The sequence below is a fragment of the Lontra canadensis genome, unplaced genomic scaffold (genome assembly GCF_010015895.1).
Source record: "Lontra canadensis isolate GAN:19392208 unplaced genomic scaffold, GSC_riverotter_1.0 scaffold66, whole genome shotgun sequence".
Taxonomy (NCBI): domain Eukaryota; kingdom Metazoa; phylum Chordata; class Mammalia; order Carnivora; family Mustelidae; genus Lontra; species Lontra canadensis.
The window spans coordinates 7984140-8001379 of NW_022631060.1; the positions used below are offsets into that span (position 1 = coordinate 7984140).

General features: G+C 49.4%; 1 long non-coding RNA gene across 1 annotated transcript; it reads left to right on the forward strand.

Annotated features, from left to right (window-relative positions):
- The first annotated feature begins 866 nt into the window (after positions 1-866).
- LOC116880213 lies at positions 867-16609 on the forward strand. Its single transcript, XR_004385185.1, has 3 exons — positions 867-889; positions 4974-4979; positions 16482-16609. It is a non-coding gene; the product is annotated as an uncharacterized LOC116880213 (long non-coding RNA).
- The last annotated feature ends 631 nt before the right edge of the window (positions 16610-17240 follow it).

A 17240-nucleotide genomic window follows, 5' to 3' on the forward strand; every position in this document is an offset into this window, starting at 1 on the left:
GCTGAGATTGTGACCTGAGCCGAAATCAAGAGTCAGATGCTTGACAGCTTGAGCCCCCCGGGGCGCCCCCAGTTTGCTCCTTTTTATGGCAAACATACCCCAGAGTGCTTATCCATTCCCATGTTGACGCCCAGCCGGCTAATTCCGGTTTCTGCTGTGAGCACTTGCGCCAACCCTTCTTGTAAGCAGATGTAATCCTTCCTCTCGGGGAAAGACCTTGTTGGGGAACAGCTGGGTTGTAGAGTAAAAGTGTATTTGAACCTACAAGAAACTGCCAAGGGATTCCAAAGTAGCTGTGCGATTTCACACGGCCCCCTGCGACTCCGGAGAGTCCTAGATACCCTCGCCGGCACTGGCGATGCCCATCTCTAATGGGAACCAGTTGTGGCGGGTGTGGAGTGGTGTCTCCCCGGGCTCTTTATCTGCATTCCTGTGATCGCTGATGACGCTGAGCGGCGCTCCCCGTGCTTACTGGCAACTGCTTGGGTCTCTCCTTTGTGGGGTGTGAGTTCACATCCTGTGCCCAGGTTTTTATTGGGTTGTTTGTCTTATGATTCGGTTGTAAGAGTCCTTGATACGTTCTGCCCAGGAGTCTTTGGCCACAGGTGTGCCTTGGTTCTTTCTCTGTCTGTGATTTGCTTTTTCAGTTTTTTTTTAAATCATGTTTTTCTTTTCTTTTTTATTTTATTGATTGATTTATTTCACAGAGAAGGAGAGAGAGAGAGAGGAGAGAGAGAGAGAGAGCAAGCATGGGGGGGGGGCAAGGGGCAGAGGGAGAGGGAGAAACAGACTCCCTGTTGAGCAGGGAGCCTGAGATGGGGCTCGATCCCAGGATTCCAGGATCACGACCTGAGCCGAAGGCAGACGCTTAACCGACTGAGCCACCCAGGTGCTGTTACCATGTTTTCCTAAGTGCAGAATATTTTAATTTTGATGAAGTCAATGTATCGATTTTTTTTTCTTTTATGGTTAGTGGTATTTTTTATGTCCTTATGATGACTTCTTTGGCCCACGGGTCATCTTGTGGTTGTTTTTACTGACTGCTTCTTTGGACTGTGGGTCTCCTTCTCCTGGCTTTTATTTTTAACCCCAATGTCTCCTGATTTTTTACTGTGTACCCTGCATTCTGAGTGATATGTCGTGGGGTTGCTCTGTTCTCTTTTCTTCTTCTGGAGGGTGTTGATGGGTGTCCTAGTGGAGAGCTCCACTTCTCCCAGCTGACCCTGATCCTGTGTGTACCTGATCTCATATTTTGTTGGCAGGTTTTGTGCAGCCCCCGGTGTCCTCAAGCTCCCCTGACTTGGGGACATGTTCCTCTGCCGCCATCCCTCATAGGCCCCAGCACGGCGTGACTGAAGTGTGTTATGGAGAGTCTAAAGTGGGTCCTGCCTTGCTTGGGATGTCATCTCTGCTGGAGGTAGAGGGGACAAGGAGGCTGGGCACCCTGGTGGACCTGTCCCCCAGCGCGGACCAACCTCTGGAATCCCATTCTAGTCCCAACTCCGTAGCTCCTGACTGGTGCCCTGCCCCAGTTTCTGTGCCCTAAACTCTGACCTCTGCCCCCTTGGCTCAGTGGGATCCGAGTGCTTCCTGAGGCGCCCAGCCTGCCAAGCTGTGGTGGGGATTGTCTCATGGGACCTTGTGTTTTTCCCATCCTGAGCATCCTTTCTCCTGGCTCTCGGTCATGTGCAGCTCGCTTCCCAGGGCCTGTCGGGGACTGTCTCAAACCTGCTGTCGGGGTGCGTGGCGAGGTCAGGCCAGCCCCGGGTACGCCGACAGAGCTGGAAACAGGAGTTGCCTGGGACTTTTAAATGAAGCTGTGGGACCCTATCTAGAGCCACAAGCCAAAGATGGACACCCCAAACACGCAAGCTGCCCCTCCGCAGGTGCGAGGGTGAGGGCTGGGCCTCTGGGCCAGACGCTTATCGCTAGCTCTCACACGCGCGCGCTCACACACACACACACACACACACGTGCATGCGGAAGGGCTATAATGAAGGAGGGCCTGCGTGGCACCTGGCCTAGTCCCTCCCTTGGTCCTTCCCAGGGTCCATTTCTTTCATGGTTCTTAAGGAAACTTCTGTATTTCCTACTGACTCCCTGGAGAGATGCCGCTGGCCCAGCACCTAGCAGAGCCTCCCCGGCGGGTCTCGAGGCCTGTGCTAGAAGCACGTGGTTGGGGCAGGCCTGTCTCAGCCCTTCAGAGCTCTGAGGGCAGGACTCCCTGCCCCTGTGCACCCGCCCTCCCCCTCAGCAGGGCACCTGCAGGCGGACCTTTCTGGCCAGGACCTGGGCCGTCAGCCCTCCGCAGAAGAGACACTGAGACCCAGAGAGAGACCGGCCTGAAGCCAAGGAGTTGGCACAGAGGGCTCTGCTTGGAACTGTTCACATGTCTGTCGCCCCATGTGGCCATTTTACTACGTGGATGCGCTTTACTCAGGGGCACGAGTATGTCACGTCTTTCATTCATTCGTGTGCGGACAAATCGGGTTGTGTGGTCCCAGCCCTCACTTCTTCCTGAGCGGATTCTTCTTTGCTCACTGGGCTTCCTCCCCACCCTTCTGCCCCCCTGGGGAGGATTTCTGTCTGTCTGGAGGCAGATTCAGGTGGAAATGTGCTTGGGAGAGGAGAAATGGCCCATTTCTGGCCATTGAGACAAAGCAGAAGTCTTCTGCGAACTTCTGGGGTTTTTAAAACTTTCTTGATGAAAAAGAAGGGAAGGAAAGACAAACAGAGTAGGCGCCATCTCACCTCTTTCTTCCTACCTTGACGGTGGAGGTGATGCCCAGAGCTGTGGCAGCCATGGTGCAGCCACGAGGCAACACGCTGGAACAGCAAGCTGTGAACACTGTAGAGATGCCAGCCCAGAGCCAGCGTCCCATTTCCAGGCCTCTTGTGTGAGAACAAAATAAACCTCTACTTGCCTAAGTCAAGGTTAGTTGTGTTCCCTGTTATCTGTCAAAGCATGACTGTGTGAGACACGGACTGTGTGTGTGCGTGTGTAACGCTAAAACTGGACTGTGCGAGGCAAGGTTCCAACAAGTTCATACAGTTTTCCACCAATATTTGCTGAACATTTGCTCTGTGAGCAGTGCTAGGTAAGTGGTGGTTATAGGACAGACACCTGTCCTCGCCGAGGCTGGTGGGTTTAGACCCTGTCGCGGGCGAATGGGTCCCCCCAAATTCACACACTGGAACCCCAACATCTCAGAGTACTACTTGGTTGGAGAGAGGCTCTTCACAGAGGTAATCGGGGTTGTGAGAGTGGACCCCTGAGCCACTGGGACTGGGTCCTTACAAGAAGAGGAGGTCGGGACACAGACACGCACAAAGGAACAACCCCATGAGGACATAGGGAGAGGACTGCTGTCCACACACAGGGAGAGAGGGCTCAGGAGGACCCGCCCTGCCGGTCCCTGCCTGCATCTCGGGCTTCAGCCTCCAGGATGGGGAGCCGGTGCATGTCTGCTGTGTGAGCCCCCCGTCTGGGGGACTTTGTTAAGCCTGCCCAAGTTGCCCCTTAGAGACCTGGAGGATGGATGGACAGTAATAGGAGCAGGGAGGGCTGCATTCCAGGCAGAGGGAACAGCATGAGCAAGGCTGGGGCAAGCCAGAGTCCAGGATCTTGGAGGAGCATGGGCAGGGCACCCAGCTGGAGGTCAGAGGCAGGCCAGACCCTACAGGTCTGGTCGTTGTGCCCAGGCAGCGTGTGTGTGCATGTACGTGCGTGTGCTTGTGCATGTGTGTAGCCACAGGGAGAGAATGAAGCAAGAGTAGGGCGTGCTCTGATACTCTGGACACATTTCTTGATACATGGGGGTCCAGGGCTAAGCCCGGGGCAGAGGGAACTGGAGAGAGAGCACAGAGGGGTCACAAGGAAGCGTGGCCGGGCCCCCTGGTTTCGTGGGACAGGGACAGGCTCCCTGCTGCAGGGACCCACGGGCGGGACGACGTGCAGCCTGCAGCCTGCGTGCCTTTGTGTCTGCCCACGGGCAAGAGCTTCTGCTTAGGGCCGAGGGGCTGAGCCTCCGGGAGGCTGAGCCCCCGCTGGGGAAGGGGGTGATTAGCAGGGGCCCCTTTGAAGAAGCCGCCGCCGGGCTCCCGGCTAAGCCGCCAGGCACAAACAGGGAAACCACCTAACAACCAGCCCCCATCTGACACTTTGCATTTGAATTTAATAAGAGGGAATATTTCTCTCCTGGAGGTGGGATGAAACGTCGCCAGCCAAAGAATTTTAATCACTCACGTAAATGGTACACGGTCTGCATTTTTCCTTGTCCCCTTGTATTTATCGATTTAATTTCCTCTGGAGGACGGGGCGGCGTGTCTGTGCACGGACCCCGTTGACCAGCCCTCAGGTCTCGGTGGCCCGAGGCATCCACCTGTTACCTGGAGAGGATGGGACCCAGGTCGCTTTCTGCTGACCAGCCTCACCCTGGCCATGCTGCTGTCCCCTGGGCCTCGGAGCCACTATTATCCCTCCCGGAGGCTGAGCACCTTGCCAGGCTCACACAGTTGGCCCCACTCCAAGGCCCTCATTGCCTTGACGCTCTGGGGCATTCTTCAGGGCAGCCCGTGGTCTTCTGTGGACAAGGGCAGATGGGCCAGCCGTGTGGGGGCCGTGGTAGCCCGCAGACCATGTATCTTGGGAAGTTTTCCTGGTTTTGGAGTTGGTTCCTTGAAATAGTCCAAGTCCCCTTTCAGGGGCCAGGGGCCCTCAGTCAGGCCTGAACCCACAAGGGCTCCCGCTCCTGTTCTCTCCTTCTGGGTGTTCTTACTGTCCTTGCCCCAGACCTCCTCCCATGTCGGGGGTACGGGCTTAAGTGGTGACAGTCACGTCAATCCCACAGACCTGTGAACGTGACCTTCTTTGGGAAAAGGGTCTTTGCAGTTGTGATTGAGTGAAGAATCCTGAGATGAGACCATTCTGGATTATACATGGGGGCCCTAACCCAGTGAGTAATAGATGACAGGTGTCCGTGTGAGAGAGAGGCAGAGGAGGAGAGGAGGGACTGTGTGATCCCAGAGACAGGAGCGACGTGGCCACCAGCTCAGGGACATCTGGAGCCCTAGGACTGGAAGAAGCAGGAAAGACCCTCCCCTGGGGCCTCCACAGAGAGCACCGCCCTGCCCACACCTTGACCTTCGACAAAATATATCCCCCCACCTCCGGTGGAGGGGCTTGTCTACAACGGGGCAGCCCCGTGTCAGGCCCTTCAACATGATCTCATAGAAGGTGAATTTCTCCCCATGACCCCTCTAGATGGGACTTTATGGTCTCATTTTATAGACACGGCAGTGCTGTTGGGTGGGGGGGGGATATGAGGTCGCGATCCTGGTCACGGTGTGTGTTCCCTTTGGGGTGACCCTTTTGAAAAGCATGGAGAAGCTTGACACAAAGCTGCCCAGTGCCTCCCAGAGACCTACGGGGACGAGCCTGGCACAAGGACTTTGAAATCAGTGAGTAAGTACCCTGAGTCCCACCCGCCGCCCACACCGAGATGGGGCATGGCAGGAAAGGGGCTGTCAGGGAGGAAAGAGGCCCCGGCTGTCGGGCAGGCTGCGTGGGCTGGGCAGGGCTCAAATTGGCCCTTTCGGCCCCACTGCCTGCTGTGTGAGGCCTTGGCCAACCAGGGGTGGTGGCCCCGGACGCCCCCGGCAAGTGCCCACAAGCACATGCATCCTGGCCCCGGGGAAGCAACCTCCACCATCCCATTTACAGAGCCTACTTCTCCCTTCCCACTGCTCAGGAGCCAGGCCCTGGGGCTTCCTGCCTGCCTAGGACTGCCCAGCACCCCTTCCTGGCGGCATCCCCCTGACCCCTCAACCCCATCCTGGACCTGGCTGGGGAAGGTGGGTCAGCGTGTCCGCGGAGAGGGCCCGGGAAGCATGAGGGCTCCTCTCCAGGAACGCAGGAGCCCAGGCCCATCTATCTGGCGGTGGCCTCTCGCCAGCCTTGCAGCTGAACGTGAGCCCGTTTGATCTCCTTCCAGCTCGAGAAGGTGCAAACAGCAACTTCAGGCTCCTGAGACCTCCTTCAGCCAAGGGAGAAGCTTGCTCCAGTGGCCCAGGCAGGCTCCAAAGCAGTGTGGCCTCCCCTGGATCCCAGTGGCCGCCAGGTCTGGCGAAGGTGGAGGAGCGGCGTGGCCAGGTCGACTCACGCATTTGCTGGCTCACTCATTCATTCCTTCATTCATTCACTGTGCACTCAGCAAAGACTAACCACGCACCTGCTGAGTCCGGGCCCTTCACTGGCACCTGACTTAGCACGGACACCAGCAAAGGAGGCGGAGGCGAGACCGGAAGGAGGTGGAGGTGAGCCCGGAAGTGACCCATGAGATGGATGCTGCAAGATGGATGTCTCCAGGACACCCTCCCACACGGGCCCATGTGGCTGGGGCGGGGGTGTCCCCGAAGTGCCTGCTGATGAAAGAGAATGAGGAAGGGGTGGGTGCTAGTGGCTGGGGGAAGTAAGCAGCGGGTTCTGCACAGAGGGGTGTCATGAGCTGAATTGTGTCTCCCCTCAAATTTATATGTTGGAGCCCTGACATGGCCCATACCTCAGCATGGGACCTCATTTGGGCAGAGGGTCTTTACAGAGGTGACTAATTAGAGTGAGGCCATGAGGGGCCCTAGTCCCATAGGATGGGTGTCTCTAAGGAAGAGGCAGTTGGAACAGACACACAGAGGAAAGACCTTGGGAGAGCAGCCAAGGAGGGGGGCCTCAGGAGGGACCCGCTCTGCCGACACCTTGAGTTTTGGATTTCCAGCCTTCAGAACCGAGACCACACACATCGGTGGCTTAAGCCACTCAGTCTGTGGGAGTCTGTTGAAGGAGTCCTAACACTCAAACACAGTGGCCTTCCACATGTTCAAAGGAGGAGGTCCTGGAGTGAGAAAGGACAGAGTTTCGAGGAGATGGTAGCTGCCCTGTGGGGTCAGGGAGGTGTGGATTTCCACCAAATGCAACAGGAGTCACTGAAGGATGAACTGGGAGAGGAGTGGAGAGAGCGGAGGAGGGGGACAGGGATCACATACTCAAGGACACATTTTAAATTTTTATTTACTTTTTAACTGAAGTATAACTTGGGTTAAACGTAAGTATATAGAGTTCAATGAATTTTTTACTTTATCTTATTGAGGTATATAATGGACATACAATAAACCGTCCCCATCTAAGTGTTCAATTTCATGAGGTTCACATAGGTAAACACATGTGAAGCCAGGGACTCAAGCAAGGTCATGAACACATCCACCATATTCCCTGTGCCCCGGTAATCCACCTCTCCCCACCCTCGCCGTGTCCCCGCTGGTCTGCTCTCTTTCACTATAGATTCGTTGGCATTTACTACAACTTTACGCAAAAAGAATCACAGAGTACACGCTCTTTCTTTTGGTTTGGCTTCTCTCCCTCAGTGTGATTATTGTGAAGTTCACCCATGTTGTCATGGGTGCCCACAACCCACTCTTGTTTGTTGCTGAATGGTATTCCATTGTGTGGGCGTACCACATTCAGGGTGTGTTCACCCACTGATGGACATCTGAGTGGTTTCCAGGTTTAGGCTATTACCAATAAAGCTGCTGTGAAGATTCCTTATGGACACAGGTTTCCATTTCTCTTGAGTAAATATCCAGGAGTGGAATGTGTGGGTCACACAGTACGTATATGTCTAACTTTTGAAGGAAACACCAAACCTTTCCCCAAAGTGGTTGTACCATCTCAAACTCCCACCAGCATAAACGAGAGGTCCAGTAGATTTATTTATTTTTATTTTTATTTTTTTAAGATTTTATTTATTTACTTGACAGAGATCACAAGTAGGCAGAGAGGCAGGCAGAGAGAGAGGAGGAAGCAGGCTCCCTGCTGAGCAGAGAGCCTGATGTGGGGCTCGATCCCAGGACCCTGAGACCATGAGCTGAAGGCAGAGGCTTTAACCCACTGAGCCACCCAGATGCCCCAGTATATTTATATCCATGCCTAGACTTGGTGTGCTTAGTTTTTTTTTGACATCGGTCATCCTAATGGGCATGTAATCATAGCTCACTGTCATTTTCATCCACATTTCTAGAATAGCTAATGATATTGATGATTTCATCCTGTGGCCATTTGTTTATCTTCTTTAATGCAATATCTATTCAAATCTTTTGCCCACTTTTATTGGGTTACCTTCTTAGGGGTCTTGGAAATATGCATACATTGTGATACAAATCCTTTGTTTGACATGTGGGCTATAAATATATCTCTTGGTCTGTCATTTGCCTTTTCATTTTCTTACTGGTGTCTTTCAAAAAGTAGAAAAATCTTAATTTAAGGACCAATTTATCAATTTTTTTCCTTACATGGTTTGGGCTTTCCATGTTTATTAGAAAATCTTGGCCTACCCCTAAGTCGCAAAGATATTCTCTTCTATTCTGCTTTCACCTAGAAGTCTCATAGTTGGAAACCCAGTTGATCCAAACCATTTATTGAGGACTTGCTTTTCCCCTTCTCTGAATTGCCATGACACCTTGGTCAAAAACCAATCAAGCACATATATGTGGATACATTTCTGAACTCCATTCTGTTCCATTGACTCATGTCTGTCCTTACATTGATACCCAGCCTTCCCAATCACAGTAGCTTATTAAGTATATTTTGAAATCAGAGAAGTTCTCCCACTTTGTCATTCTTTTAGAAAAGTTTTTTTGTTCATTCTAGGTCTTTACATTTCTATATAAATTCTAGGATTAACCTGTACATTTTTACCAGATATATTGAACGTGTACATAAGTTTGAGAACAATTGGCATCTGAATATGGGCCTTCCAATCTATGAACATGGTATATCTCCACATTTATTTAGGTTTTTTTTAAAGTGATTTAATATTTGTATACTCTGAGAAATGATCACCACAATAAGTCTAGTAGCATCTGTCACCTCATGTAGTTACAAGAATTTTTTTTTCTTGTGATGAGCACTCTTAAGATTGATTCCCTTGGCAACTTTCATATGCAATATAGTATTATTGACTATAATTGCCATGCTGCCCGCGACATCTCTGTGACTTATTTTATAAATGGAAGTTTGTACCTTTAGACCCCTTTCACCACTTTGCTCACCCCCAACCCCCACCTCCAGAAATCATTAATCTGTTCTTTCTATATATAACCTTGGGTTTTTTGGTTTTGTTTTTTTAGATTCCACATATGAATAAGATCATACAGTATTTGTCTTTCTTTCTGTCTTATTTCACTTAGCATAATGCCTTCTAGGTCCATCTGTGTTGTCTGTTGCAAATGGCAAGATTTCATTCCTTTTTTTATGGCTGAATGACATTCCATGGTGTCATGTGTGAGTGTGTGTGTATGTATGCACGCACACACATATATATCCATTCACCCACGGATGGGCGCTTAGGTTGTTTACATATCTTGGCTATTGTAAATAACACTGCAATGAACATGCGGGTGCAGATATCTTTTTGAGTTAGTGTCTGCATTTCCTTCAGATAAATACCCAGAAGTGGAATTGCTAGATCATATGGTAGTTCTATTTTTAATTTTTTGAGGAAACTCCATACGGCTTTCCACAGTGGTGCACCAATTTACATTCCTACTACCAGCATACAGGGGTTTCCTTTTTTTCACATCCTCGCCAACACTTGTTATTTCTCGTCTTTTTGATACTAGCCATTGTGATGGTTGTGAGGAGATATCTCATCGTGGTTTTGATTTTCATTTTCCTGGTTCTTAGTGATGTTGAACATCTTTTCATGCACCCATTGGCCATCTGTATGTCTTCTCTGGAAAAATAACTATTCAGATCTTCTGCTCACTTTAAAAACTGAATTGCTTCAGTTTTTTTTGCTATTGAATTGTATGCGTTCTTTATATTTTTTAGATATTAACCTCTTAGAAGGTATGTGATTTACCAATATTTTCTCCCATTCAGTACATTGTCTTTTCATTTTGTTGATGTTTTTCTTTCCTCTGCAGCTTTCTAGTTTGATGTAGTCCCCCTTCTTTATTTTGCTTTTGTTTTTCTTGCTTTTGGTGTCAGATTCAAAAGATCATCACCAAGACCCATGTCAACAAGCTTACCACTTGTTTTCTTCTCAGAGTTTTATGGTTTGGAGTCTTATGTTTAAGTCTTTAATCAATTTGAGTTAATTTTCATGTATGGTGTGAGATAGTGGTCCTGTTTCACTCTTTTCCACCTGTCTGTCCAGTTTTCTCAACACCATTTGTTGAAGACACTGTCCTTTCCCTGTTGTATATTCTTGACTCCTGCATCATGAGTTAACTAAGTATAGATGCACGGGTGTATTTCTGGGCTCTTTAAACTGTTAGCCTTCTTAAATTTCTCTCAACAATGTTTTATAATTTTCAGCATAGGGTCTTGGTTGCCTTTTGTTGGGGTTTTTGTTTGTTTGTTTTTTGTTTTTTTTTGAGGGTGGCTTGCTGTTTGAAGTAGATCTTTTAAGTAATTTTGTTTATCAACTCTTTGCTGTTGTTAGTTTTAGTGGCTGTTTAGGAGGTTCCCTGGGATCATCTGTGTAATCACATCAGTGGCAACTGGTAATAAGTTTATTTCTTTAATCATAATTTTTATTCCTTTTATAGGTTTTTCCTCCCTTATTGCAGTGACTAGGATTGCCAGTATAATGTTGAGCAGACACTCTGAAAGTGGACACCTTTAGCTTTTCCTTGATCTTAAAGAAAAGAAATTCCAGGCTCACTATTAATTATATTGTTGGCTACTGTGCTTTTGTAGATATTTTTTATCCATTTGAGGACTTTCCCTACTACCTTAGTTTGTTGAAGTTGTTTTATTATGAATGGGCATCAAATTTGATCATATGCTTTTTCTATAGTTATTTTAAAATTTATGAGATTTACCTTCTTTACGTGGTTAATATGATGAATTATATATCAAGTATTTAACAAACTTTGCATTCTTGGGTTAAACCCTACTTATTCCTGATGCATTATTATTTTTGCATATTGTAGAGTTGACTTACTAATATTTTAAGAGGATTTTTGTGCCTGTATTCCTGAGGAATGTTGGTCTACAATTTTATTTTTAAAAAATGTCTTTGGGGGCACCTGGATGGCTCAGGGGGTTAAAGTCTCTGCCTTTGGCTCAGGTCAGGATCTCAGGGTCCTGGGATCAAGCCCCGCATCCGGCTCTCTGCTCAGCGGGGAGCCTGCTTCCCCTTCTCTCTCTGCCTGCCTCTCTGCCTACTTGTGGTTTCTCTCCCTCTGTCAAATAAATAAACAAAATATTAAAAAAATAAAAAATGTCTTTGTCAAGTTCTGTATTAGGGTTATGCTGGTCTTTTAAAATGATTTGGGTGATGTTTCCTCTGGTATCAATTTGTTAAGTTTGATTTTTCTACATATTTGCTCATTTCATTTAGGTTGCTGGATTTGTTGGGATCAAGAAGTAATACCTTGAAGAGTCTATAGGATCTTCAGTAATATTATTTTTTCAATTTCCATTATTAGTAATGATATTTGTGTTCTCTGTCTCTCTGTCTCTCCCTCTCTCTATTCCTCTCTCTTATTTACTTCAGTAGGAGTTCATGAATTTTGTTGATTTTCTCAAAGAATCAGTTTTTGGCTCCCCCACCCCACATTTTGGCTGTCTGTTTTCTGTTTTATTGTTCCCCGCTCCTCTTGTTATTATTTCCTTCCTTCTTCATTTGGATTTATTTTGTTCTTCCTTTCCTAGCTACCCAAACTGGATCTTTGGGTCATTGATTTTAAGTTGCTTTTGTTTTCTGAGATAAGTGTTTAAAGATCTAAGTTTCCTTATAAGCACTCTTTTTGCTACATCCCACAGATTTTGATATATTTCCATTGTCACTCAATTCAAATTATTTTCTAATACTTCTTGTGATTCCATTTTTAATTCATGAGTCATTTGTAGATTCATGAATCATTGATACTTAGGATTTTCCTAGATGTCTCGTTATTAATTTCTAACAAGATTCAGTTGTTGCCAGAGAACACGCTCTGTGATTTCTAGCTTTAAAATTTGCTGGGACTTGATTTATGGCCCAGCGAATGGTTTATCTTCACAAAAGTGCACTTGAAAAGAATATGTACTTTTCAGTTACTGGGTGTAGTGTTCTATAAATATCATTAGATCAAAGTGACTAATAGTGTTGCTTGTACCTTCCATGTCTTTACTGATTTTTTTTTGTATATTTGTTCTATTGATTGCTGAGGGAGGGGTGTTAAAATCTCCCTTTTATGATTGTGAAATTGTTTCTTTCTTCCTTGATCTTGTCAATTTTGCTTCATGCCTTTTGAGGCCTTATTATTAGGCACATAAAAATCAATCACTGTCACATCCTCCTGATTAATCAACCCTTCTATTATAACAAATGTCTCCTTTATCTCCAATAATACTTTCTGTCTTGAAGTTTATCATTAGTATAAATTTTAATTAATATTACTATATCCACCCAGCTACCTGATGCTATTATTTTCATGGTGTATCTTCTTCAACTTATTTACTTTCAACTATCTGTGTCTTTATATTTAAAATGAATCTCTTGTAGGCAGCACATTATTGAGTCTGGCTGTTTTTATCCATTATTGTCAATCTCTTAATTGGTGTTTTTAGAATATTAATGATTAACCCTGGTCCATTCTACTTTTTCTTTCTTTGTTTGTTCTCTGCATGCCTTTGGATTATTTGATGTTTATATATATATATTATATAAATATTTATAATATATATTATATATACCATAGGATATATAATATATATTATATATATATTACATATATTTAGTTGACCTATTGGTTTTCTGGCTATATTTCTTCCTGTGCATGTGGTTACTCTAGGAATTGTAGTATATACACCTAATCTTTCTAAGGCCAATTAGAATTACTACAGTGTTACTTCACAGCCCACCTCACCCTGAGTATCAGAGAAGAGCATGGTGGGAGCCACCTCCCGCCTGTCCTGTGCCCCTCCCTAGTTCCAGCTCCTGGTCAGCCCAGTGGGGGCATAAAGCCCTGAGAGCATCGAGAAGACCAAGGTAGCAGCACTTCTCTCCAGGGGCTGGTTATGACTCCTAGCCCAATGGCCCTCATGTCAGCCCTGGGTCCTCTCCAGGCCAGTACTGTGAGTGTGCAGGTTGTGCACTGCACAACTCTAAGGGCACCATTCTCATTGCAGTCTTTGGGGGCCCCCTGCCCTGGAGCTCCTTGGGCCTTGTCCTCTGGGCACAGACCTTTAGCTTACCCTGACATTCTCCCAGCACAGGGCAGTTCCAGAATGAGGGCTGGCGGGTGAAGCCCCAGGCACTGCCCAGATGCCTGGGTGCTGTCTGGGCTCCGTGGGGCTCTCCCTCCCCAGGGCATCCAGGGCTGTCTAGGGTGGTGGGGTGATCAGCTGGTCTTCAGGTACTCAGCTGTGTGGCCCCAGGGTGCTTGGGGGTCTGGTTCTGGGAGGTGTTGTGAGTGGTGAAGGCCAGTCTGGGGTTTGAATTCTCCCACATGGGACCTAGAGAAGATTTCCTCCCTTTTTTGTGCCTTGGTTCCCCCATCTGCAAAGTGGGAATGATGACAGTACCTGCCTCACAGGGCTCAAGTGGGGATGACGTTGGATGACCCAGGTGAGGAGCATGGCACTGCTGGCCCCAGGTATGCTTGAGGTGGCCAGGTTGCGGCAGGGCCACCAGAGGTGTCCAGGGGCCACGCGGGCCTTTGAGAGGTGCCGAAGGCCTTGGGTTCACATACCAATTGCCACCCACACAGGCCGAGGTCCCTTCCAATGTCGCAGCGGGGCTAAGGTCACTTGGAATCATGGAGAGGGGCGGGTGAGCTGGGGGTGGGGGAAGGACAGAGTCCCTGATGGGCGGGGCTCAGCTACTCCCCTCAGAAAAAACCCGTGGCTGTTGCCAGCCAGGCCCAGCCTCTGTCATTGGCATGGGTGAGAGTTGAGGGCTCTGTGGCCCCCCAACAGGTAACCCATGGCCATAGGGTAGAGGCTTGGGGTTGAGATGGGGAGGCAGGAGTTGGTGGGCAGCTCTGCACAGCCCCAGACCAGACCCATGGGAATAAAGAGGCAAACTTCAGGATAATGTTGAGGGGTGGGGTGTGTATGACTCTTGATGCCTCTTTCTGTCCCATCCCCCCTGCCCTTTCTCATCCTGAAGAGAAAGATTGTCCTTCAGCGAGAACCCCCATGTGCCAGGTCAGAACCACAGAACCCCTCCACAACATGGCGGCTGTCATCCCCACCCCCATGTCACTGATGAGCAAAGGTAGGCTTGGAGCCGCCCAGGGTCAGGGCCAAGGCCACCAGGCCTGGGCGCCACCTTCACAGTCCAGGTGCAAAAGTAAATCTAATTGGCGAGACATAGGGCTGCCATGGGACCCAGCAGTTCCACACCTGGAGACTGACCCAAGAGAAGTGAACACATGCGTCCACACACACGCGTGTGTGTAAGTGCTCAGTGAACACATATGTCCACACACACATGCGTGTGTGTAAGCACTCAGTGAACACATACGTCCACACACACGCGTGTGTGTAAGCGCTCAGTGAACACATACGTCCACACACACGTGTGTGTGTAAGTGCTCATAACAGCCCAAGAGTGAAAACAATCTGAATGCCCGCCAGCCGGCAAATGGATAGAGAGAATGTGTCGTGTCCACACAAGAGAATAATATCAAGCTCTAAAAAACGACTTACTGACCCTGATCTACGCCACAGCAAACACAAGCCTCGAACATGTTATGCTGGGCGAGAAGACCACATACTATATGATTCCACTGATATGGGATGTCCAGATAGACAAGTTCACAGACTGAGAAGGAGACCTGTTGTTGCCAGGGCGTGGGAGTGGGTGGGACACTGGGGAATCTTGGGGGTGGGGCTAAGGAGGGTATCGTTTCCTTGGTTGTCTTGAAAATGTTCTAACGTTGGCTGTGGGGACGGAGGCACGGCTGTGAATTTACTAGACACCACTGAATCGCACACTTCAAATGGGTCCATTGTAGGGTGTGTGAGTTATACCACAGTAAACTTGTCCAAGATCAGAGAACATGGACAATTTAGAAAGTGCCCAATGTCTTACCCTTTGTGCATAACTAAATCCATGAATATATAAGTGATCATACCTAATAAAATTTTAAAAATGAATCAAGACCACACAGAGAAGTGCCTGGCCCAGTCCCGTGCATCTCTCAGCACCCGGTAAACATTGGTTTCTTCCCTCAGCTCCACACTCTGGGGCTCCCAGGCCATGCCAGTCTCCTGCCTGGGGCCAGGTCCTGGGCTGGGTACAGAGAGCCCAGAGCCAGGCAAGTCATGGTGTGTGACAGCCTGTAGCAGGCTCACTTTCTTGGCAAGACACCTCAGGATCCCTCTGCCAAAGTCCCAAAACCAAAAGTGGACCACATGGTGTTGAAAGATGCAAGTGTCCCAACATGTGTCCTCAGCAGCCCTGTATTTGTCAGTATACAGCTGCGTAACAAGCACACCAGATCATACAGTGGCTCGATCTCCAAATTAATTTCCCTGAAAAGGCCAGATAAGTAGCCCAGGGCCATGTGGGCTCCCTTACCTCCTCTGTTCAGCTGTCCTTGGCCAGTGGCTTCTCCGTCAGGCCCCAGATGGGGAAGGCGAAGGGGAGGACACATTTCTTCACATCGTCTTGGTCAGAACTTATCCGTGGCCATGATTTGTTGCAAGGGAGTCTGGGAAATGTAGCCCATGTGCCCAGGTCAGCCTTCTGTTACTTGACTGCTGCAGAATAGGGAGGAAGGGAGGGATATTGGGCTCCAGGCATGTCGTCAATCAGCTCCCTCACTCGTGAAGTCATAGTATCGAGGGCTGTTGGGAGACACGTGGCTGGAGTGTGTATGCCCTCAAGACACAGGAACTGCCCCAGGAAGTCTGTGCTGGGTTGGGAGGACGGAGGGAGGAGGTCTGTCCAAGAGAGCCCCCGAGGGTGAGGTGCGGACAGGGCACATAGTGAGTCACCCCTGCTTCCACAGCGACAGCCCAGGATGAGTGGAACCCATTGGAGGCCCAGACGCTCAGCCTCTGCTGCCCTCCACTGGGGTGGACCGGCCAGGGGCGCTGCCTGATGCTGGGACCCGGCCCAGCTCCGCGGGCACTGTCCGCCCGTGAGGTCGACTCGGCATGCCCAGTGGTCATAGCTCTTCTCTCTGCTCTGGCCCCAGACCCACCGGTCATCCGGACGCTCGATACAATTTTGAAAGTAAAACAAACTCTTTTGAAACTGCTGCTGAGTGTGCAGACTGAGAATCTCGCCCCCTCCCTTGGGGGCTGGTGGACATCTGAGATTCAGGGAAACCTGACAGGAGAGGCCACATGTGGGACAAGTGCTCTGCTCCTACCCTCTGAGGCAGCAGAGGCCCACAGCTCAGACTGAGGGCACCAGGGAGCCTGCGAGGGATGCAGAGGGAGAGCATGGGCCAGAGCAATCGGGACAGCATAGCTCCATTAGGAGGAGGATGTATTTGATGGTAGAGTTGAACTGGAACAAGATAGGGGTGACATATGTGAGTGACATTTCAAAACAGGAATCTAGATTGAGTGGCACTCAGGCCAAAGGGCGCCCAGGTCATGCCCAAGGCCCCCAAAAGAAGCCTCAATCCGAGGTCTCAAAGGCAGGAATTGGGGTCCCTACTGGGGAGCTCTGGACTCTAGCAGGACAGAGAGTTTGAGGCGGGGCCCTTACCATCTGTGGTGGCCAAAGTGAAGGACAATAGTGTCAGGAGCCCCTTTGCTGTTTCTCTCACCTTCAGTCATCTGCAGAGCCAATGGGCTGGGGGAAGGCAGGCTGTGGTGGGCCTGGAATGACAGGAGGCTTGTGGGCGTGCCCAGCGAATTCTTCTTGCCACAGGGCCTTTGCACACACCATTGCCTCTGGTTAACATATCCATTCCTACCTCCCACTTAGCTGACTCCTATTCTGGCCTCGGATCCCAGATCATGGGTTACTTCCCAAGGCAGGTGTCTCTGATTTCCTGGGCTGTGTCACCAGACACAGAGCCAGGCCCTTGGTGGGCACTCACGACTGTTTGTGGAATGCACAAGGAGAAGAAAGAGCCCTGCAAACCCCCACGCCCCAGCCCCTGAGCCTCGGCATCTAGAGCAAGGTCACCCCAGGTGCCCTCCAGGGCAGCTCCAGGGAGGACCCTTAGATGGTGGGAGAGGAGAAGGTGGGGTGGGGATGGTGTAGCCTCTGCAGCTGGAGGGCCTC